The 24,997-nt window shown below is 40.5% G+C and overlaps 1 long non-coding RNA gene across 9 annotated transcripts in view; it reads left to right on the top strand.

Moving 5' to 3' along the window:
- The window catches only part of LOC308590043, a 268,309-nt gene that overhangs the window by 84,572 nt on the left and 158,740 nt on the right, over window positions 1-24,997 (top strand). For all 9 annotated transcript variants that reach the window (XR_014009618.1, XR_014009619.1, XR_014009620.1 and 6 more), the window contains one exon: window positions 22,608-22,680. This is a non-coding gene — a long non-coding RNA (uncharacterized lncRNA). The remainder of the gene's footprint in view (window positions 1-22,607; window positions 22,681-24,997) is intronic.

Genomic DNA, 24,997 nt, shown 5'->3' with positions numbered 1-24,997 from the left:
TGTTGAAAACTATAGCAAATTTCTGACCAAGCTTTATTCCTTATGTTCCCATCATTAGCGGGATTATCGTCTTCCTTTGTGGGCTGAGACCTAAGCAGACTCTTCTGCTAGACAGAGGGAAAGCATAGCTTGAATTCCAGCACAATGTCCTTTATGGGTTATTTTCCTTTTAGTGTTTTCAGAGCACGTTTTGAATCAGAGATTGAGAGGGGAAATGTGAAGCAAAGAATACCAGCAGCCATTTCAGGTACTTACGCTGAACACAAGTTTCCTTCCACTTCATTGTGACAAAGTGGGGAGAAAACAATTTCTGAAGTGCTTCTCCAACCTCAAAAGTCTCATTTAAAGAGCCTGGTAGGGAGTGTAAAAAAATAAATAAAAATAGTCACCAAAACTTCTTAGGACCCACTATAAAGAAGAGTGTTCAGGACTGAGAATGAAGAGCAGCTGAGAACCTATGAATGCTAATTATACTCCTTATATTGGGGCCAAGAGATTCATTTTTCAAATTTCCTGAATAAATTTGAGTATCATTGCCTTTGGCCCCACATTCTCCCAGCAACCTCAAAGCTGCTTCCACGAGATGCATTCCCACAGTGAATACGTGTGTGAACAAGGTGACAATGTGGGCATCACGTGGATCTTTCTGGTGGAATTATCTGCTTACTTGGGAATCCGGATGCCTGTTACATTTGGGAGAGAAACTGGGAGAACATTTCATGGAATTTTCACTAGTCAGAGTAGAAATTCTTGAACAGTTTATTGTGGAAGGGGCTATTAGCAGTGGCAGTAGCATACCTCTTTGTTTTTTCCATTAAGGTGTTTTTTAAAAATAAATAAATGATTGCACCACATGCAAGAAGTTCCCAGAATGGTGGGGCAGCATGGAAGGGGTACCTAAAACTGGTGCAAATCTGCAGGTACTTTTAATGCCAACTGTGTGCTAATGTACAACCAAAATACAGAATTTACAAACCAGCACTTTCACATGTCATACTGTCACTGCTCAAGCATTTGCCTTGTCCAAAGGGCACCTCCCTGGAGTCATTCAGCTTGTTCCTGGGTAAGTGCAGCTCTGATTGGTACAAAAACTGTCTAAACTTTCTCCAGATTTATGATGAACCTTGCTGCGATCATGTGGTAACTGCATTTATCATTTGATTAAATGACTGTGCAAAATGTCTGCCATGAAAGAGTCTATCACACCATCAGCCACCTGGAAGTTCCTAAATTCATCATTACCTTAATATCTCTTAATATCTGTACTGTAACCTGATGGTGTCATGAAAGGAATTATGTTTTGCTCTTCAGGGCTATGGCATTGTGTTTCTGTAATGCTTTGCTACGTATCGTTGTTACTCATTTTTTTACTCGGACCCCTTTAGCTGCTCTCAGGAAAGCATAAAGATCTTGATAAGCTATAGCGGACAAGGTACTCTCTCACATATGCACAGTACAATTTTGTTATGAAAGTCATGGGATGTGACTGTCTTTACCACATTCATTTAAATGTGTGGTTTCTAGATAATATGTATTACAAAGGACTGAGATGGATTTCTGAACTTGTAGGAAACCCTTGTCAGAATGGCAGGTAGCCAAAAGACTATAGGTTTCAATATATAGCGATTATTGTTTCCCCAACACATACGGGCTCAAACTTCCTCCAAGATAATCTATGTCTAAATTAAGTCATTTGGGTGGGTAACTACCCCCCCCATTCAGACACATGAGGAACAATGCCAAAACTAATACTTTGATTCAGATATGAAAATGAAATATTACCATAAAGTGTCCTTGTTAAACATTAATAATGGTGCCTTTTTGTTAGCTATCAGTCCTCAAGTAAGCACTTACGTCCTAAAGACTAGGCCAGGGAAAGGAAAAACTTTGGCCCTCCTGATGTTACTGAACTATAACAAAGGCCAGGGATGATGGGAGTTGTAGTTCAGCAACATCAGAAGGGCCTAAGGTTTCCCACACCCAATATAGGTGCTTGGGTGGCAGTCTTAACTAAAAGTAAGCACACCTGCACTCAGGGGAGGGGGCTTCTGGGTAGACTTGTGTGACATTATGCTGTTGGGAAAAACCCAACTTTTTACCCAGTTAACAGTTCTTGAGGGTATGGCTACTGCCTCTCCTTCTGGAGGAACCTAATGTTGAGAGACTAGAGGTTGGATGATTAGGAAATGGAGTTCCATAACATTGTTGAATGTAACTCATTGGGCAAATTTTATGCCAAAGAGAAAAGATGGCTGAAACACCTCTCCTGTAAGTGACAGCAAGAGTTTTCTGAGGTGGCAACTCGACTTTGGAATGTCCTCCCTAAGAAGGCATGTCTGTTTTTTTGACATCAGCTGAAGACCTTCCTATTTGCCCCACAATTTTGTAGATTATTGTAGTCTGTATAATATTGGGACAGTTTTGGGTTTAGCTTTTGGGTTTTTAGTTTTGCCTTGTTTCTTATGCTTATTCGTTGGTTTTAATCTATATGTTCTGTGAATTATTTTTATTTACACTCCCCAAGAATCTTTTGATGAAGAGCATTTGAAATATTTTAAAATACATAAAAATGTATATTCCTTTAATCAAAAACATATTTATAATCTATCAGTTTTACTTCCAACAGGCCTCATAAGAGTTAGAGAGGCATAGCAACCAGGCTTTGGGCCCTGGGAAGCCAGATCAGTAAGAATTAGCAACTTTAACAGCCACCCAACTTTGTTACTGTAACAGTGAATAGTGTGTTGTGCTAGCACAGCATAACGCAGGCTTCCTCAAACTCAGCCCTCCAGATGTTTTTGGTCTACAACTCCCATCATCCCTAGCTAGCAGGACCAGTGTCAGGGATGATGGGAATTGTATTTATTTATTTTTTTTAAAAATAATATTTATTACTTTTCCAACAATTTAAACAATACACAAAAAAGAACAATACAATACAACACACAAACACCACACAACAAAACAAAACAAAAACAATCCCAAACAATGGGAATTGTAGTCTCAAAACATCTAGAGGGCCGAGTTTGAGGAAGCCTGACATAACACACCCTTTCCTAACTGCAGCAAAGACATAAAGATTTTAACATAATTCTGTCCATACCAGGTTACCGATTGCCCTCTATTTTCTGATTCTCAAAAATGGAATGTGTCAGTAAGTCGTGCCCAGCTCCGCTGTTTAGATGACTTTTTGTCCAATTTTGTTGTGATTCTCTTTTCTGTCACAATTATCTCTTGAAATAGCTCTTCTACTGTTTACTGAATGTCTACAAATATAGGGGAAAAGTAAGATACACACACTGAGTGAGGACAAGGCACACTTTCCTTGTTTTGAATGCTAACTCATTTGAGGGATATTGAAGGAATAGAGCTTCCTCAAACACATGTGTCCAGCTGTAGCCATGAGGAATCTGTATTCACCAGCACACAAAGGCAGGAAAAGTTATTAAACACTATAAAACAAAAGAGGTGTTTAAAAGCATCTGTGTGTACTAAATCACGTAAACAGGTCCCATGTTATGTTTTAACACATTAAAATGTATAACAAATACAGATAATTAATGTAACCTGTAGGATATACAGTTGCAGATATTTCTAAATCTTTCATATGTGTGTGTTACAGAACACGCTAAATGCTGATAAATGTGACTGTTACACTTGTCTCCTAAACTCACTAAAATTTGAGATGCTAATTTTTCTGTTTAAAAAGGTGCCTAACTTGACTTCACTTGCACTTCAGAAGAGATGCCATTAGCATTCAGTTAAACAGCCAGAACAGCACTTATTTAATGTCACAAATAAATACTTACAGGCAGGTAAACATTTTCAAAATTATTTCACAAAAGTACCATTAAGTCCTCTGGGATAAGAGGACCCACAATTTCAAAACTAAATGCCAGAAGTATTGTACTTTTTCACAGGTACACACCATAAATGGAAATAAGTACTTTTCTGATTGCACCCTTTCTAGCACCACCTGTTTAAGTCCATTTGGAGTTTATATTTGTATAAATGATGTTAGATATCATCAGCTAATAACTTTGAATGGCAGGTCTCTAAAATTTAGGCAAAAGCACCAACATATAATTTGTTTCATGTGTATGGATGCAGATTTTTTTTCTTTCTCTCAAGCAAACTGCACTTGCTTCCATTTCCTGTATATAAACATATTTATCCACATTATTGGATCCATCTGCTTGAGACTGAATAATAAAGATTTGGGAGGTATTTTCCCCAATACATTATTTGTTTTGTTGCTTGTGTTGGGTAACATTTAAACTTGATTGTTGTTCTCATCATTATTATTTTTATATGTACTCCACTTTTCTTTTGAAAGCAGGCAGAAAAAGTAGGGGGAAGGCTTAAGGGGAAAAACCCCAAGTAAAAGTTAAAGGGGGAGAAAACTAAACTAAAAAGTAACAAAAAGTTTAGCCTGGAGAAGAGGAGGTTAAGGGGTGATATATTAGCCATGTTCAAATATATAAAAGGATGTCACATAGAGGAGGGAGAAAGGTTGTTTTCTGCTGCTCCAGAGAAGCGGACACGGAGCAATGGATCCAAACTACAAGAAAGAAGATTCCACCTAAACATTAGGAAGAACTTCCTGACAGTAAGAGCTGTTCGACAGTGGAATTTGCTGCCAAGGAGTGTGGTGGAGTCTCCTACTTTGGAGGTCTTTAAGCAGAGGCTTGACAACCATATGTCAGGAGTGCTCTGATGGTGTTTCCTGCTTGGCAGGGGGTTGGACTCGATGGCCCTTGTGGTCTCTTCCAACTCTATGATTCTATGATTCTATGATTCTAACTGCAGCACTTTAAATGGTATATCAGTTAAAAGCAGAACAGACTGTTTTCGGAAGCTCATTGAAACGAAGAACACAAGGGTAGCCTGCTAGATCAGGCCAGTGGTCCATCTAGTCCAGCATCATGTTCTCACTGCAACCAACCAGATGCCCATGGGAAACCTGAAAGGAGGACTTGCATGGTACGGCACTCTTCTGGCAAACTGCCTCCAATAGTGAAGGTAGAACATAGCCATCATGGCTACTAATCATTGATAACATTATCCTCCGTGATTTTTTCTAATCCTCTTTTAAAGCCATCAGAGTTGGTGGCCATCACTACTTCAAGACAACTGGAAGAGTGCACAGTAGGAACCCAGTGGATCTCTGGGGTCTGAACACTCATCCCCTAACACCACTTTCTGGACATGGCCCAGGAGGAAGGAGCGGAACCACTGTATAACAGTGCCCCCAGCTCCCAGCCCCTCAAGACGGTCCAGAAGGATGTTATGGTCAATGGTATCAAAGGCCGCTGAGAGATCCAGCAGAACTAGGAAACAGCTCTCACCTTTGTCCCTAGCCCGCCGGAGATCATCAACCAGCGCGACCAAGGCAGTTTTAGTTCCATGGTGAGGCCTGAATCCCCATTGGAAGGGATCCAAATGTTCTGCATCCTCCAGGCGTGCTTGGAGTTGTTCAGCAACCACCCACTCAATCACCTTGCCCAAGAATGTAAGATTTGAGACTGGGCGATAGTTGGCCATATTGGACAGGTTTAAATATGTTTTTTTAAGAAGCGGTTTAATGACTGCCTCTTTCAGTGTGTCTGGGAAGCCTCCCTTGCAGGGCGAAGCATTCACCACCCCGCCCTTCCTGGCTCGCTTTTATTAGCCAGGATGGGCAAGGATCAAGGAGGCAGGTGGTTGGTTTCACTCGTCCAAGCAGCCTGTCCACATCCTCGGTCTTGATCCACATCCAGTCTTCATCACACACCCATTGTGCAATATAATGTGAAAAATACATTCACACATTTCATATATTGTTAAGTTTGGTCTTCAGAAACCATTTGTTTTATATTGTAAACTGCCTTGTGGGCTTCAGATGAAGGGTGGTATAGAAATTTAATAAATAAATAAAAAATTGTCAGTCTGAACAAGAAATCTGAAAGTGTCATATTTGATTCTCCCTTCTGCCATAAAACCGCTAGTTTGTCTTAGACAAGAGGCCCTCTCAGCCTTAGCTATGGTGTGGAGATAACAATACTTAACTCACAAGGTTGTTTTAGGGATCACAAAATAATGATCGTGAAGGCCTTTGGGCGCTCAGAAATATTACAAATACTAAACAGTATTACTGGCTATTAAGTTTACTTTAATTCTCAGCCCAAGTAAAGAAATCATTTAGCAGTTCAGAGAGTGATGGCACTCTCAAGTCAGAAGACACTAGAGGTATTTTCAAGCCAGAACAGTGCACTGTAAAAATTGAGATTTTTTTAGTTGTTACAAAATCAGTGCAGAGACAGAATTCACTGCTTATGGCTGAAAGGCACTGCATGCTCAAGAAAATACTTGCCCTTTCTTCTGTATCCAATTTCAAATGCTGTACTTTAAAATTCATTTGTTTTAGGAAGCCAACTTCAGTTATCTTCTATTTCAGTTCTGTGTATCTACCTCTCCAGACAGTTCCATTATTTGATTGTGGAACAGGATATCTTTCCTTGAAATTGTGTTTACAGACTGTAAGCCATTCAGGGGAGATCATGTCTTGTCTCATATACTGTACAGCATCAGATAACATAGTTGCTGTTTTCTCAAGGACCTACCCTACCTTCCAACTTCTGGGGTACTAAAGCATGGCTTTTCCTTTTTCAGTAGGTCCATCCTGGCAGCTAAAATTCAGGACTAAATTTTCAGAACAATTGTGGGCCGGGTAGGGTACTGCCTTGTAGTATTTAATGGTTTAGGAGCATGCCTCTTGAATAATTAAACCTTTCCACAAGTCGCAGGGACATGTTGCGCTCTGGCCTCCTGGGCACACTTCCTCCAAACTCAGCGTGGGCGGGACAACATCCCGCATCATGGCAAAGTGTCTTGGCCACGTCACAGCACCGAGCGCCCAATCAGGAGGCTTGAGGGCATGGCCGGGATGATTTAAACCCCGGCGCAACGCCATTTTGTTCCCTTTTGCCGACCTGTCTATTACCTTCCCCAAAAATTACCGTTTTATGGTCACAGCTCCTTGAAAGGCGTATATGGCAGGACAGTCGTTGCCCAGCTGCCACAAATAAGGCTAGGGGAAAAATGGATCGGGCTGTGACATGGAAAGTGTTGGCCTTGGGTGGCCAGGCGATTTGCCACCCAGAAATTGTGCACAGCAATGAGGCCTTATATCGAACGGATGGCGTTCATCTTACCAATGGCATGATTGACATTTGGTTGGCCGATATCACTAAGGGCATAAAGTGTTGGTTGCAGGTGTGAGGGTATTGGCGACGAGCTTAGGGCTCAATTGGCAGTTAGGCATTGGAATAGTGGTGTGTGTGGGGGGAAGTGCGGCCATCACCTGCCCCTCCATCCTCTAAGGTATTCCGTTAAAGGAATCTGGGGGGTCTGGATCTTGTCTGAAGCCCACGGAGGGGCTAGGGCCATGCCACGACCCTAGGGAACCCAGGAGATGCTTGAGTCGGTTCATGTCGGCAGGGCTCCCCCTTTGGGGTTTACCTTAGCAGACTCCCAGTAAAGCGGGCCGGAAGTCAGATATAGTCTTGTTTGCCAATGTGTAAGCCAATACATTCTGTAATCAATAAAGTTGTGGTCTAAATTATGCCCATTAACATTAACCTTATTACTGTGTCATCTTGTCTTTATTCTGGGGAGTGGTTTTGGGGAGCCTTGAGGCACAAAGGAGTATTCTTAAGGAATGAAAACCAAGTGTTGAATAAATGCCTGGAGAAGGGTAATTGCATACCCTAGGGCTTTCCTATTCAATAATAATAATAATAATAATCATCATCATCATCATCATCATCAATAATTTTACTATTTATACCATGCCCATCTGACTGGGTTGCCCCAGCCACTCTAGACAGCTTCCAACATGTATAAAAACATAATAAAACATTTAACATTACAAAACTTCCCCATACAGGGCTGCCTTCAGATGTCTTCTAAAGGTTGTATAGTTCCATACCCTGCCACATTTCTCTGATGAAAATGGAGACATCCTAAGGAAATGCGGGACATTCCAAGATCAAATCAGAAGTTGGGACAGCTTCTGTAAATCTGGAAAAAGGGACACTTAGAGGGTCTGGAATTGGCCTCTCCATGATTGTTCTAACCAGTGCCCAGAGTCTGTACACAGGGAAAATTGTATGTGCATGAGATCTGTCTGCGTAATTCAATGTCTTTGAAATTTGTAGAGTGTAGATTGCATAGACAGTCTAAAAGCATAAGTTTGGTTGAACTTCTGAAGGTTGGGGGCTAGTGAGTGCAATCCTGACACTTGTATTTCCGTTCTGTCTGCTTGTCATCTGATTAATTTAGTTTGGTTGTCATCTGAAAAGGGCTATGACATCTTATGTATAAAGGGTATACAGGCTTGTAGCTTATAAATCTGTATAGAGAGTAAATAGTGGATGGTCAAGCTGCTGACTAATCTCAATAAATAATTAAAGATTTTGTCTTTCATTTAGCACCTAATTTATTACATTACATTTCGACATACTCAAATGTTCACTGCAAATCTAATTTAGGGTATCCTAAATTCTTTTAAAATTCAGAGTCTCAAAATTAGGTTGGGCAATAAGATGCATAATTATGTAGCTGTGAATATTATTAATATTATTGTCTGTGGACAAACGCTGGCTCCCTCAGCCTGAAAGCGAGATGAGCACCGCAATCCCATAGTCACCTTTGACGGGACAACTGTCCAGGGGTCCTTTACCTTACCTTTACCTTATTAATATTATGCTATAATTATTATTACTATTTTTAGTACTCAAAGTCAAAAGCCCCTAGATGACTTTGGAAACAGCGGTGCATCAGTTTCTTAAGTTTTTCACATAGTGGTATAGTATGCGTGTTCCAGGCTGAACAAAGGTATACATGGAAAATGATTATTCAGGATTCCAGTGTGAATCATTGGCAGCACATATCACATTTGTAAGTGGATTTTTAAAAAAATAATATTTATTACTTTTCCAACAATTTAAACACTACAAAAAAAAGAACAATACAATACACAAACACTACATAACACTAACACATTAAACTAACAAAACAAAACAAAAACAACTTAAAACACATCAAACAATTTCAATATCTTATCTTTCATTCACTTATTTCAACGACCTCCTCACACCTCCCTTTTAGAATTCCACTTCTGTTAATTGTTTCAGCAATTCCTTTCCATCTTCCTCTGTTTTCTATCCTATAATTATCTTAACACATTCTAACCTTATTTTTTCCTTTAATATTCTATTAATCTATTTATACTTAATTCCTTATAATATTTCTACTAAAGCCATATAACTTCATTCCAACATTCTTCTAACATTCATTAATTTTATAGTATTTCTGTAAATAGTCTTTAAACTTTTTTCAGTCTTCTTCCACCGACTCTTCTCCCTGGTCTCGGATTTCTGCCAGTCATTTCCGCCAGTTCCATATAGTCCATCAACTTCATCTGCCATTCTTCCCGGGTGGGTAAATCTTGTGTCTTCCAATGCTTCGCGATGAGTATTCTTGCTGCTGTTGTTGCATACATAAAAAAGTTCTATCCTTTTTTAACACCAATTGGCCGACCATGCCCAGGAGAAAGGCCTCTGGTTTCTTCAGGAAGGTATATTTAAATACCTTTTTCAATTCATTATAAATCATCTCCCAGAATGTCTTAATCCTTGGGCATGTCCACCAAAGGTGAACTCTAATCCTCAGATTCGACTGTTTTTCTTTAAGTTCAATCATAGCAAGCGTCAACTTATGTTCATCAAGTTGCCTCTGTAGGGCTGGGACTCTCTCTCTCCAGTTCTGTTACTTTACATTCAGCAGCAACAGCTTTCTCCCTGGCTTCCTCCACAGTTTGCCGTATCAAAGTAGATTCCTGTATCAATTTCTGGATGGTTTCTGTATTGGTATTCACCTTTTGTCCCGGATTATTTATACTTTCTGTATTTAAGTCGATTTTAGTAGTTGCAACATCCACTTTCGCATTTATCGCGTCTATTTTCTTGTTAAGTTTATCTTATCTAATGCAACCGCTAAGGCCTCTTCTGTCGACATTCCTCTTGGTTTTGAGTGTACTGGTGCAGAGGCAGCAGCAGAAGAAGCAGGGGGGCCTGATGTTGAGCCTCTCCTGGGTTGCTGCCAAGTCCTCCCAGACCTTAATGTTTTCTCAGCAGTTGACTGGTCTGTTTTTTCCTTTCCATTTGCCATAGCACTTAAAAGATTCAAGGTCAGTCCCAGAGTCTCACAGTTTTTTATCTTGCAGCTGGAAATTCCCCTAGCCCAGCTCTTATAAAGCAACCAGTTTCAAAGGCTTCCACTAGGGGGAAACAGTTTCTATTTATATTAGTCAGTAATGTCCTCTTTTAAGCACAGTTCAAACAATCCAAAGTTAGTTTCAGTTTTCGGTTACTTTTACTCCTTTTTAAAAGCAGCCGGAGACCGTAGAAACAATGTATTTCTCTTATTTAGCTAACTGTCAATGAATGTTCTAAACGCTGTCAATGAACATTCCAAAAGACGTCAGTCCTGCTAGCAGCCCATTTCCAGGGTCAGAGCGGCGGTATTTTAACTCTCTTCACTCTCTCCTACAGGCATACTCAGTCCACAACTCCCCCCCCTTCTCCTGCCTCCAAGGGGGGGTTTAATGTTCTTTACCGATGGAAATTTAGTCTTTTACAAAAGGCTTTCAAAGACTTCAGCTTGCAGCCTCATTGCTTCAGTCTATTTACAAAAGGGGGAAGGCGGACTTCCTGTATTGAACCTCCCCGTTTCGATACCAATTTAAAAATCCAATTCTCCCGCTTCAGCTCTACTCACGGGTAATTATTTTAAAGTCAAATTGTCCACAGGAAAAAGTCAGTGCTCTCCGGCAACAGCTATGCGGCTTCACTCCGTGGAAGAAGCAGACGATTCGAAGCACCGCGTCGCTCACCCCACTTCACTCCGGACCCCCGAAACCGGGTTTCCCCGCGAGTAGGGGAGGCGCAAAGGGTGCCCGCCGAATCCCACGCTCACAGGCTTCTCCTGCCTGTGATTTTTTGCGGGTCTCCGCCTTCGCCGTGGCGGCCAGACCCATATTCCCACGGAACAAATTCCTCCCGATCAGAGGAATTCTGCCATTACCGGAGGCACCAACCCAGAAGTGCTTTTATTTTTATTTTAAAATTTATGGTCCCTCCCCCTTTCCTACAAGGAACTCAGGGTAGCAAACATGGTTCTTCCTCATTTTGTCCACTATCAGATGGGTCAGTGCCTTATAGCCACATGTAAGGCACTTTGTCATCTCTTGTGCTTTACTTGGGGTGATCAGATGCTCCTCTGAACATACTGTGAATTCGTTATCCAATCCATCAAGCAGTTTCTTCTCTAGAAGAGAATTAAGTGCATTGAGAAATCTGTATGAAAGGGTCTCCCAGAAGCAGTGGTTTTTTAGTTTTCAAATTCAAAGTATACTTCTCAGTAAACATGATGCTCTAAGCATGTTGGTTACCTTGTAGAAATGTTAGCAGCATACCAGGTAACAGCAGATAGTGCCAATGAGACAAATAAAACTTTGGCTTTACGGAGATGCTGCTTCCAACTAGATAGGCCATTTCACTGTTCAGCAAGTTTATTCGACCTTTTATGAACTTGTGTTCTGCTTCTGATATCTGGGCAAGAATGCCTGAAAATATTAGTTTTTCAAATTCCAGATTCCCTGCAGTCATTTTCATCGACAGGGAGTTGTCTGTGCAAGAGGTTACTTTCTTTTATGTGTGTGTATTTTTAAATACCAACAACATATTTAAAGGTACTTAAATATTAGAAAAATGAGCTCAGTTAAAAAGTAAAACAGTCCTGGAATAGGGTGCGTCATTGTGTTATCCAATATTCCTTATTGTACAAATTTACTCTTTGTTCTGGTTGCTTTTGACATTAGAATAGTATTGTGTTTATCTTGTTATCCTAATGTTTTGGCTGTGGTCTGGACCAACAAAGAAAGTTTACAATAAGTTTCAAAACTAGGGGAAAGGGAAAGGGGTATAAAGGGCTAGTCTAGTTAGCTCCTTCAACTTCCTGAATCCGCTTCCTTCTGAGAAAATTGATCAAACAAATTGCTTGGTTACCCACTTTCCAGCCCTCCTTGTGGCTCTGTGTTAAAAGTAGGAAACTGAGGTGATTTTGCTATGGATGGATATTAGGGTTGCTTTTTCAAAAAGCTGCTATAGAAAGTACTTTCCTTTTTGGTTATTTACACTGTATTCTTAAACTTGGAAATGTTTTTGTCTGCTTAAGGACTTAGATCGTTTTGAATTCCTAAACGAAATGACCGGATCCTAAAATTATTTGATTAATGTTTGGAGCAGCGTTTAGCTGTTTATTGGATTTTGCTCTTCTTCAGTTACTGGGGTTACCTAGCCAGATGGGTGGGATCATCCTTATCATTATAGCACTCTTCTTGGCAGTCTTAACATATTTATTCCTGCAATGCAGGAGATTGGACTGGGTGGCCCTCAGGGTCCCTTTCAGCTCTACAATTCTGTGATTCCATTTCAAATTTCAGATTTAAGTGCATTGGGAAAGAAAATATTGACAGTATTGAGAGTATATTTTTTTTAATACACATTTATGTCTGATTAGAATAGAATTAGGAACGTGGGTGGGGCTGTGGGTTAAACCACAGAGCCTAGGACTTGCTGATCAGAAGGTCAGCGGTTTGAATCCCCATGATGGGGTGAGCTCCAGTTGCTCGGTCCCTGCTCCTGCTAACCTAGCAGTTTGAAAGCACCCCTAAGTGCAAGTAGATAAATAGGTACCACTCTGGCAGAAAGGTAAACGGCGTTTCTGTGCGCTGCTCTGGTTCGCCAGAAGGGGCTTAGTCATGCTGGCCACATGACCCGGAATCTGTCCGCCGGCTCCCTCGGCCAATAAAGCGAGATGAGTGCTGCAACCCCAGAGTCGGCCATGACTGGACCTAATGGTTAGGGGTCCCTTTACCTTTTCCTTTAGAATAGAATTACAGGTAAAAACATGCAGAACATGACTCAGATAAGAAACAGATTCGCTCATTCGTAATGTGTCCTTGCTGGGATTATCTTCATACCAAGTGCTGAACCCATATAAAAGAGCAAGAGCATTTTATTACCTAGCTTGGATAAACAGAAAGAAATGTAAATCACTCTTAAATTGCAAGGAGCTGCTTTTAAATAAGTCAATCAAATCTAATTAAGAGAAAACTTAAGGAGTAGAATTAAGCAGTAGAATTTCTTAAATTATATTTATCCTAATTTTTAATTTAATTTCACAACGTTAGAAAAGTTACTGCATCTCTTTTTTAAAAAAATGCACATAAAGTATTTTGTCCCTAAAGATCTTAAAGGTGAATCACAAACATGACATATAGGAATATTTTGTTACTTGTTTCCCCTGAATAGTTAAAATAGGGGTGGTAGTGTGAGTACCCATAATTCTTCTTGTTTGGGTTTGGGTTAGTCTGCTTGCTTGCTTTTCTGTATTGTTGCACACCAGCCCAATTTCCAAGCAGTGCGAGATTCCAGGGTTTCCAGGGTTCAGTTTCCTCAGAATGTGAGACAGCGAAGTCTGTGGTGTCCTTAGGATATATGGTTTATTTACACATATCAACACCTCAAGAGGGCCTTCCTTCTCCCATAGCCACAGCCTTGGATTCAAGCAGAAATCAAGCATGTCTTTCTTCCTTTCAGGCTTCTGCCTGCAGCCTGCTTCTAGCTCACACATCTCAACTCTGGCCTTTGTCTTTCTAACTACCAACTAGGTCAGCAGTGGCACAAACTATAGGGAGATCTGGGCACCCACAAAAGAATTGCCACCGTAAGTTGGGTTCCGAAACCTCGCAAGGCCTCTGAAAGCATCTCCGAGGCCTTGAAAGACCTCCGAGTTCCCATGAGATCTCGGAACCTGACTTCCAGTGCCACCGGAAGTCAGTTTCTGAAGTCGGGGGCATGCGTGACACCATGACATTACGCTGCATGTGACGTCATGACATCACACACACTGGGCAGCCATAAACGGGGGCCCAAGTTGGCTCCCCTGCAGGTGTGGGAGGGGGGCCATGCACTTGTCCTCTGACACAGAGCCACATTAGTTCCTTTGTTACCTTAATGAGCCATACTTTGGGGGCCATTATCAAGAAACTTGTCTGGCTCTTGCAGCAATTGAGTCCTGTTGAATCCAGGAATTGGAAGAGACTCAGGCATACAGCCTCCCCCCCCCCCAAAAAAATAGCATTTCTCTTTGTTTCAGTTTCTAGTCCCTGTGTGTGTACATAGGTCAAATCTGTAACAATAATACTTAAAATATGTAATGTGAAAATAAAACAAAAGCACTAAAATTAATAAATCTAATAAATATAGTAAATAGGCAGTGAATACAGTAAAATGGACATCAGATCCCATAGAAATTTAAAAGTACAATAGAATTACAGTAAACAAAACAGAAACAGCATCATAGATTTCAGCAGACCAGTTAAAATCATAAAAAATCAAAAGTGAACAAATAGGTTTTCACATACTGTTTAAAGGCTTGAATACGGAGAGGTAGTCTATCACCTTTGGTATCAAGTTCCAGAAACATTGTTAAAGGTTATTAAAATAAATGGAATATAAGAGTGGGGAAAGGGGGATATAACAAAAAGAGATTGGAAGGAGTAGTAAATATAAAAAATGAAAAGATGTAAGTATGACTGGGGCAGGGATGTGAAGAAATAATTACTTTGACCATAATTTAGCTAACAGTGAAATCTGTTCTGCATATCTAAGCATTGTGAGACTTGTGTTTTTTGAACCACACACCCAAACCCAGTACATGGGAAATCACTTTTGAAAACAAAGAGTGTTTTAAGAAGGGTTTGTGATAATGGCACTGGAATCAGAACAAACAAGCCAAAATGTTACACTGGGTGTGTATCAATTGTAAGAAAACCTTAATGTAACTATTTAGCTCTCACCCTATGCCCAGGATACAATAACCAAAGTTATTTTGACTTGGGAACCAGCATTATAACTTTAATTTTAATTTCCTTCAAGTATTTACAATATAATGCTTTAAACTTTTCCATTTGTGCCTTTCATGAAAGGTAAAGTTTTTAATGTTTGGTAGAAGTGTAACGAGAAGAGAATATTTATGTAGTTTTTCTCATTTGATTTTTAAAAAATCTGTGACCTATTTTTGAATGGGTGAAACAGCTGGATGACAGTAATAGAAAGTTGGCTGGGAATTTCGACTCCTTTAGAAACAGTACAAGCAAGAATTTGGGCCTGATTTCACAGAATATTAAGCTTTGGAAAACTAGGACCTTGGATTTCTGCATGCATTTGTTTGTATGTGCTTAAATCCTGCATGATGGGGCTTGTATGTATCTCCTAGGGTTGCCATAGTTCAAAAAGTGGAAATCTGTTTTTTGACTTACTTTGAGCAATTTTGTTAGGAAAATCAGCAAAACCGACACTACTGACCCGGCTTGCCATATGTCTGGATTTTCCCAGACATTTTGTTTTTTTGGCCGATTTCTGCCCGGACGCTGCTTCCACCTGCAGTATTCTGGATACGTCAGGGAAATTCCAGACGTATGGCAACCCTATTTTAGGTATACTGTTTGTGCTGTTGTGATAACACTGTGGAATTATTTTTCACATTTCTATGAGAAACTAAGCTTAACTTTTGGTATTAAGGGCTATTTGTCAGTTCATTATCGCCATTTATCATGTTTCACCCCCTACCCCCCATATCGCCATTTATCAAGTCCTCACCCCCTACCCCCCATGTGGCAATTAGCATTGGGAGAAATCTTCCATTGGCATCAGTGGAAGTGACTGCCTTAGGAAGTGGTGAGTTCTCGTTTGCTGGAGGTCTTCAAACTGAGCTTGGACAGAAAGCTGCATTGAGCAGGCGGCAGAACTTAGAAGATGTTGCAGCCAGTATCAATATTCAGATTTGAAAACTATATCAGCTGGAATGATGATAAACCAGTGGTTTACAACAACAAACTAGCATCTAGGAACCCCAGACATATTTTTGTACTAATAAGGAGATTGGATATTAACCTCTGCGAACAGAACTGGTTCAGAAGCACCTTTTTGTGGGTAGATCTAAAACACAAGGCTATTGTTCACATCCTTCCTGTTAGTGCCTTAAAGAGTCTACCTTGGAATGAATTGAATAGTAGGGCTCATTCTTCAGTGCTGGAACTTTTGTATCTCATCAGTGTGATGTGCCATTTGGGACTGCTGGGTTTATACCCATTTTGCAGGTACATGATGCTGATTCTTCCAGAAAAAATAACAAAAGGCCAAATGAATGGGCTGGTAGTTTATGTCACCAGCACTAACCACTAATCCTTGAAGTATATGACCTTTCAAGTACCTTCCAGTTGTATGAATTATGATGACCAGTTATTGCTTTTTAATCAATTTAATATCAGGCTTAGTTAATCAGGTCTCCTCTCTCCACATCTGACCTCAGTATAGTTGAAAGTAATTTATCACCAGCAATACCACACCCTTCATTCTTCTTCCCCTCAAGCTCGTGATTTGTTCATTTAGGCCTTTCAAGAAATTCTTCTTTTTAATCAAAATCATTAACAGAATCTATTTACCTTCTTGGATCCATTTTTCTGCCTCTTATACAACTGAACTGTTTTTTCAAGTTGTTTCCTTTAAAGAGAATCTGGTCTTCAAATTTAGACAAAGTGTTGTAAAAGCTATTGACAATGCAAGAAATTAAAAGGTGTATTTTTTTTCTTAATTCAGTGCCATGTATAAATGCAATATAGTCTATATTATAAGATTTGCAGTATCTTGATTCTCGAACTGAATCTGTTCCTGGAGTCTGTTTTACTCCCGAAACCATTAAAAAGCCAAGGTGTGGCTTCCTATTGGCTGTAGGAGCTTCCTGCACTCAGGAGCACTTACTTCCAGGTTTGCTGCATTCGGGAGCCGATTTGTTGGGGAGCCAAGCCGTTCAAGTACCAAGGTACCACTGTACAATGGTGCCCCGCAAGATGAATGCCTCGCAAGACGAAAAACCCGCTAGACGAAAGGGTTTTCCGTTTTTCGATGCGCTTCGCAAGACGAATTTCCCTATGGGCTTGCTTCGCAAGACGAAAACGTCTTGTGAGTCTTGCGATTTTTTTCGCTCCCCTCCCTTTTTCTAAGCCGCTAATAGCCTTTTAGCTGCTAAGCCTTTAATAGCCGCTAAACCGCTAAACCGCTAATAGTGCTAATCCGCTAAGCCGCTAATAGGGTTGCTTCGCAAGACAAAAAAACCGCTAGACGAAGAGACTTGTGGAACGGATTATTTTCGTCTTGCGAGGCACCACTGTATGTGTATGTTTTAAGCAGTGACAGCATATGAAAAATATTTTATAAATTTAAAACTCTTGTCTATATTACTTTCTCAAGGCTTACTGTTTGACTTCTGCACTAAAGCTGGAGGACAGGGCCTCCTTAATGTTGGGAATTTCATCCTTGGTGTATGGTCTTTCTGTTGTGAATATGGAGAGAACTGGTTTCTCTATATACCTGTTGTACCTCATCCCATAGCTTGTGTAAGGAAATGCATGGCTGTAATTATGCACAGAATTATAGCTGCTACTAATCATACTAACAGCATTCTCTGTTCTCTGGGTGCCTATCTTTATGTAGCCACAGTGGCACCATCCATACACCAAAGGAAAGTATTGGCAGGCCGAGGTAGAACCTCAAGGTTTGTAGAGGTGGATAGCTCAGTTGGTAAGAGCGCTGTGTTGAAAATGCCAAGGTTGCAGGTTTGATCCCCATAAGGGACAGCTGCATATTCCTGTATTGCAGGGGGTTAGACTAGATAATCCTCGATGATTCTATGAGAAGCAACAACAAAGAAAGAAAGAAAGAAAGAAAGAAAGAAAGAAAGAAAGAAAGAAAGAAAGAAAGAAAGAAAGAAGATGGACCTAAGGCTAGGTGTCTGAAAACCCAATACAGCCCAGTGAAGACAGAGCATGATAAATGACCATGGGATATAACAGATGATCCTGAGACTCCACGCTGCAACATTTTGCTGCAGATTCCACTTGTATTAATATGAAGTTTTCAAAAGTTAAGCATTTTCCCGTATTAGTGAAATCGCATGATAAAATAACATCAGACTGACTCCTACCATTTCTAAATATATATTTTGGTAATCTCACAACCATATCTTTTGGAGATTTGTAGCAGCGTGGAGGAAAGTGGCTGGTAGTATCCATGTGAAATGCTGTGCACACTAATGGGTTTCCCCGCAGGACAATCGCCTTGTAGATACAATTTCCAACAGACCCGTGAAGCAGGTCTTAGTTGATATGCCTGCAAATTCCCTCGAGGTATCAAGCCTCTCAACATGTGCAAACAGAACCAGTCATTGGAAGAGAAGTGTATCAATCACTTCAGAAAAGTCTGACTATGCCTTTTAGTATCGGTGGGAATTCAAAAAGGTCAATAAGCTCAAGGCCAGAATGTCATGGCACACATACAAAAAGAAAATAGATATTCCCCATATTAGTTAAGAGCATTGGGGGAGGGGGGGAAAGGTGTATATTATGAAAGAAAATGCTGGATTTGATCCGCACTTAATGTGTTCAGCCTTCTACATCAAGTGGTGAAAACAACTGCATAACTTTACTCACATCTGCTGTTTAAAGCCACCATTTTCTTTTCAGTTTCCTCCTTCCCTGCTTTACACAAATTTCTGCTTTTCACCTGTCCATGTCTCCCCTTTCTTTCTTCCTCCTATGCCATGACCACAGCTGATATGTAGCCATCCTTTTCTTTTGCTCTTTTCCCCTACCCCTTCCCGACTTCATGGAAATTCAAGATTGTGATGAGGCACTACAAATCCTCCACTGGGAGCTGGGCTATAACAACCTTGCATTTTTCTCTATATATGGGAAGACAGAGATGGGAGAACTTTTAGCTCACCTGGGTTTGTCGGACTCCAACTTCCGTCAGCCCCAGCCAGAACAGCAAGAGAGCTTATGGGAGTAGCAGTCTATCTGAAGGGCTCAGAGTTCCCCATCCTTGATTTAATAAATATCATGTTATCTTGGTTATCCCATACCCTCCAACATTTTTCCGATGAAAATAGGAGCATCTTAAGGAAAAGCGGGACATTCTGGGATCAAATCAGAAACCAGGACTGCATCTGTAAATCCGGGACTGTCCCTGGAAAATGGGGGCACTTGGATGGTCTGTATCCTATTCTTTTAGGATTGTAAATAACTAGCATAAATTTCAAAAATTCAATGTCAATGAACTTAGGCTGATGATACATTGCTTCTTTTTTTTTTTGTATTTAAACATTAATTTTGGAAATACAGGGATGGCTTCTAGTCCTTCCGTGGCATTACATGCTTCTCCTTAGGAGCAAGTAGGTGACTGATTCATGGATGTGTCATGTAGCGTCTAATGGCATTCTGATGGCTCCCTTCCCCCTTCCCCTGCCTACTGATGTTTGCTTTAAGAAAAGAACGGTTTTTAAGAACCGTTTTGAATTGCCAACAAGTTTATGGACTTGCTTTTTTTGTTTTGGAAATTAACTACTTTAATTACCTGCCTTGTCTGCTAGACTATTACTTGCCTTGTCTGCTGTGTTTATGGCCTTGCCATTTTCCTTGTATGGGCCACTTTAATTATCTTTGTTTGCTCAAGAATGAGAATAAGATTTATAATGAAGGATCTGTGCCTGTTTCCATTGTGGTGGGATCCTGTGAAAGGGCCTCCCAGTCAAAATCATACTGTGGTTTAATTGAAGACAAAAGCATATCTCTGGACTTTCATTAAATGCTGTGTATCAGTTACAGGGAGACTGTGAGTTAGAGATACCGCAGTATGTTTATTTTAGGATACTGTATAATCTCACCTTCCCCCAACCCCATTTTGTTGCTGTTATTTCCCACCCCTTTTATCCTGAAGAGGCCAGCATAAGAGTTTAACAAAGCACTTTATTGACAGGATAAGTAAAATGAAGAATCAAAGAGGCACCCTTAATGACCTTTTGTGGATATAAATCATTAATGCTATGTGTTGTTGCTAACATCCTGCATGGGTCATAAAAAAAAACCCGGTTGGCCCTTCACAATGCAAGCAGAGGTGTTGGTTCTGAATAAAAATTTCCATTGCAAGCAGAAATGTTTTCCCACCTTTGATTTTTCTTCCTCTTTGGATTTTTGTATGCCCCCTCTGCCAAATTTCCCATTGAGTGTGAACCAAAACAAACAAGCCAAGTATTTTGTTTTCAAAGTCCCCTTAAAAACAAATGATCATGAATTACATTGCTTATTTTGATTTCTGCATGTCTTTTCAAGGCTTTCTTTTATTTCAGTTTTTAGGGAAAGACATTGTTAGGTATGTTTTTATCTCATGAAAAGCTGTAATTTGAGAGATTCAGTAAATCAAGGGCAGGCAGTTTAATGTCTGTAGAGCATGTCTAGCCTGCCAGCCATTTCTTCATACCTCACACGACCTCTCTTTGGCAAATCAAATCTGGTAGACATTAGGAGACCCGTGAATCTAACATGGCTGACCCCTATTCTGAATATGTTACACAGTGTGGCAATACTCAGAGAACAGCAAGGTGCTTCATAGTAGAGATCAGTTTAATCATCGTAAGAAGAACACTCCTGGATGAAATGGTTCATCCAGTCCAGAATTCTAAGCAGCGTCCAAACAGATGCCTCCAGAAACTGCACCCGCAAACCTCAAAGGAACCCACAGTTATTTGCCACCACAGTTATGTGTTCAGTGGACCACAGTTTCTTGACGCGGAACTTCCACCCTGGCCCAAACTACATGTAACAATGAACATACCACTTGTAGTTGGTTGAAATACATCGGGTCCTCCTTTAAAGAGGGCATGTATTGTGGTGAGACCTGGAAACTGACACCCTGTGTTGTGGGTGGGTACGATTGGTCAGCCACAACACCCGATTGGTAGGTCCCTCGTAGCTGGGTGCAATCTGGCCAATGGGACGCAGTCCAAACGGTTTGAGGGACCTATATATACCTATGCATGTGACCCAGAGCTTCTTCTTTCGGGGCATTTATTCGGAACACCTGCCCACCTCTCCCTGTTTTTAGGGCTTTGCACTTGACCTTGCTATGCCATCATGTGTCGTCTGTTGTTGGAGCAGGAGCACGGCAGGAACTTTCCCCACTTGGCTGATTGGCTGGTGCCATTTGGGTTTCGCCTGCTGCATAGCAAATCATCACAACTTGTAAAGTTGCAGATAGGTTCTGGTTCAGGTGATAGGGATGGGAGAACTCTCCCGTCATCCCTATGTGAAGGGTATTCCGTTAAAGGAATCCAGGGACTTGATGGTTTGGTCAACCCCTGAGAGGGGGTTGTGCCTGTGCCTGAGTCCAGGGGGGCATTTGGGAGGCAGAGATAGCCTGTTCCAGCTTTCCGCTTATCCAGGTGTTCACCCTTGGCTGACCTATGCTGGAACCCTGGGTCAGCGCTACCTGCATGGCATGGAGCTAGTCAAACCAGAGCCTATGCAACCATTCACTTTCTGTAATCAATAAACTTGTGGCCTAAATTCTGCCAAAAACCAAAACCAAAATTTGAGTCAAGTGTGAATTTATTTAGGGGGGAGCTTTCTGGGTCTGAACATGCAAAAATCAGTAGATTAGCAGGCGTGGGGAAAGACATCAGGATTGGGTTAATGGCATGCAGGAAGGGCAGAGCTAGGCGTTTCCCAGCCCACTCACAGTTACTACCTTGGCTGCATTAAGTCACAGGATACATGCTCCTGTTGGTGCCAGTAGGAGCCATATTTGTCTAACCCTTAAGTAGGTTGGTGGTTACCACAGCATCTTGTGGTAATGAATATAAAAACATGTTATATTCTGTCATCGAATTCCACTTTCGGCAATATGGATATAATTATTGTTTGCATAAGACCATTTGAATGCTTGCAGCTATGAATATAAGAACATATTGCAAATAATATCCCATCAGTTTGGAGTCATATTCCAAATTCAGAATTATGCATATCATGATTGTTAGTTACCATGAGATAATTTGAATGCTTAGTTTTTATTTCTGTAAATTGCAGGGGGTGGGGCACGCGTTATCTACATTTTGTTTTTGTGTATCAGATCAGGATATTCTTTTATAATGGCCAAATGAGAAAATTGGTGTAGTGACTTTAGAATTATCTCTGATCCTATGTTGTTTGAGTATAGAAATAATAACTGTTTACTGTGAATAATCTTTGCTCAGAAGAGAGGCCCAAGAATAGGCTAACGTGAGGAATGAATTACTCTTTCTTTCTACACAGCATGATCAGGTCAGGGTTGAGGGCAGAGAGGTTGGAGGGTGGTTGTGAATGCAAAACTTGGCATATGAACAAATAAAGGACTTAATGTTTCATGGCCCTAAGTATGTTGGCTTTTACAGGCGTGGTATCACTGATATTTTTAATGGAAGTAATCGCTTGAGCTTTAAAGCCAGCCTTTTATTGAAGTCTTGAAAATAGATATCCAAACAAAAATCCAATAAAATTAGCAACCTTTGAATCAAGCTTAGAAACGTGTGTGGATTTTTAACTGGTTTTTATTACCTTCATTTTCTAGGTCTTCGGGGATTTTCACCATGTAGCTGGCAACACAGAGTTCTTATTTAACCATCAGGCGTACTGCACAAATGGTAAGTTGTTTTGGCACAGCACGGTTATTACTGTGTAACTCAATGAATATTTGCAGTACTTGCATTCGTTGCCCAATGTTTTCCTGACAAATATGTAGAAAATTACAAAGTTCCTTATTTGAATTATTTACTTACCTATTATATATTTGTGTGTGTGTGTGCCAGCCCTTTAAGGAGCTCCTAGTGGCATGCACTTGAATTATCCCATTTTATCCTCACAGCATTCCTGTGAAGTAAGTTAGATTGGTGTGTGGGGTTGGCCCTACTTTTAGGCAAAGTGAGGTTTCCCTCTTAGGCAGCGGCTTTTGGATATCATGAGATGGAAGAAAATAAATTATTATTTATTATTGTGGCATATTGGTTCCCAGCAAGGTATTCTGGAAAGTGTTTTTTGCCTCAGGGTCCAAAATAACTTGGCCAGCCTTGGGTCCTGTGCACTTTGACTGGGATTTATTTGTATGTCAATTGCTGTCCTGCCTCAAGCAGAAAATATATGACTTGCCCAAGGTCACACAGTGAGCATCCCTGAGAATTGAGGTTTAAGCCCATGCCTCTCTGTTCCAAATCCAGCATTCTAACTACTGTGAAACCCTGCCTCTTTCCAGGCTATCATTGCTGTTGAGGTTTATTTTGTGATGAAAAACCTTATTTGGAGCAGAATTTCTAGGTCTCAGGTATTTTAGGCACTCACTTAGGCTTTTATATGCTGGTTCACTCCCAGGTATGTTGACTTCATTCTTTTCCCCCTGTATTGATCATGCACCCTGACCCATTAGCATGCTGGCCTTGCCCTATTCAAAACTGCCTGGCTTCCCCCATCTGTTGAAAACATACTTGTTGTGCCCCCCATACCAGTCTGAACCTCATTAACTGAGACCATCACTGGCTGGGCAATTTAAAATCACTACATGGCAAGCCAGTTGTTAACCTATGAAGAAAATCACCTAATCATCTCAAACCAAGACTAATGAATAATCAGAGATTTTTTTAGTTTGAATATCTTCCTGATGGAATGCCAGATATGTTGAACATGAGGGCTTGACTCCTTATATGAGGAGTAACATAAAAGATGCGTGATGCAACCAGTCTTAAATCTTATAGACTAGTTTCTTCCCCCAAACCCTTAATGTTCATAGTGTATACACACACTTTTGATTTTACAACTTGTCTGGGTTTCCCAGATGTTTTCACATTGTCATGAAATGGCTTTGTTGATATCCAACATTTCCACTTGAAACTTTACAATCAAGTGGGAAAGGCTCTTCTTCAGGTCCTGTGTTACACGCTTGAATGTTTGCTGATGTAGGAAGGGGAAATCCCAGCTCATAGAAAAGGGAGATGGCAAGGCTGAACACTTCCTCCTGACATGCTAGCTTTGGATATGTAGGAAATATTTATAAATGGACGAACATTGAGGCATATTACTTCTCCCACTTGAATTGGCACAGTCTAGGAGGAACTGTTTTATTACTAGATTCATGTGTACTACTCGAACATATAAACTATCCCCAATCTTCTAGGCTGCATTAGTATCTTTGTTTCAGACTCTGCAAAGCCATGTTCACCTGAACATGGGAAGATTTTATCCATAAATGAGGGTAGGAGTACACATGTAGTCTCTGCCCCCCACATCCCAGGGTGTACAGGCTCCTCTTTGGCTCTTTGTGTGTGTGTAGCACGAAGGCCTGAAAAGAGTGTCAAAAGTGTCCTTTTGAATTTGCTTAGAAATATCCCCACATCTTAATCAGGTTTCAACGGGCCATACTTGGAAACGTTCTTCAGACCGCCATGCAAAACATACAAGGTCTGGAGATGAGCATCCAGACACATGGGTATTGTGGGAAAGGTCTGTATCCCAGTGGTCTTACACATGGACAATACCTTCCTGTGTTCACTTGAACACGGCTTTTCCTGCTCTTCTTTTAGAAACATTCCTCTTTTTAAATTATTGCCTCACTTTACATTCTCTATAAACGTCTGAAAATGCTACTCACTGTGAGACTGTCTATTCCAACCTATGATGCTGATATTTTCTATTAATTGGTTTTGAACATTTTGACACTCTGCAGGCTCTCTAATTTTAAGCAATGATTTATTTTGTCTTTAAAGACTAATTTCATATCAGTGCAGCCTTCTTATGCATTCAGAGTGATAAAATATGCTTCAAACTCTACATCTACATTTAACTGTAAGCTTATTTTGCACTCCTGTTTTTGTGTCGTCTTCTGCTTTCTGAGAGTTCTGAAAATACATTACATTTTAAAAGATCTTTTAAGTTTCCACTGACTATCTCAGGGAATTCTTATGGATATCTAAG

Source organism: Podarcis bocagei (genome assembly GCF_964188305.1).
Source record: "Podarcis bocagei genome assembly, chromosome: 6".
NCBI classification, from domain to species: Eukaryota; Metazoa; Chordata; class Lepidosauria; order Squamata; family Lacertidae; genus Podarcis; species Podarcis bocagei.
This window is presented reverse-complemented; position numbering and strand designations above follow the sequence as displayed.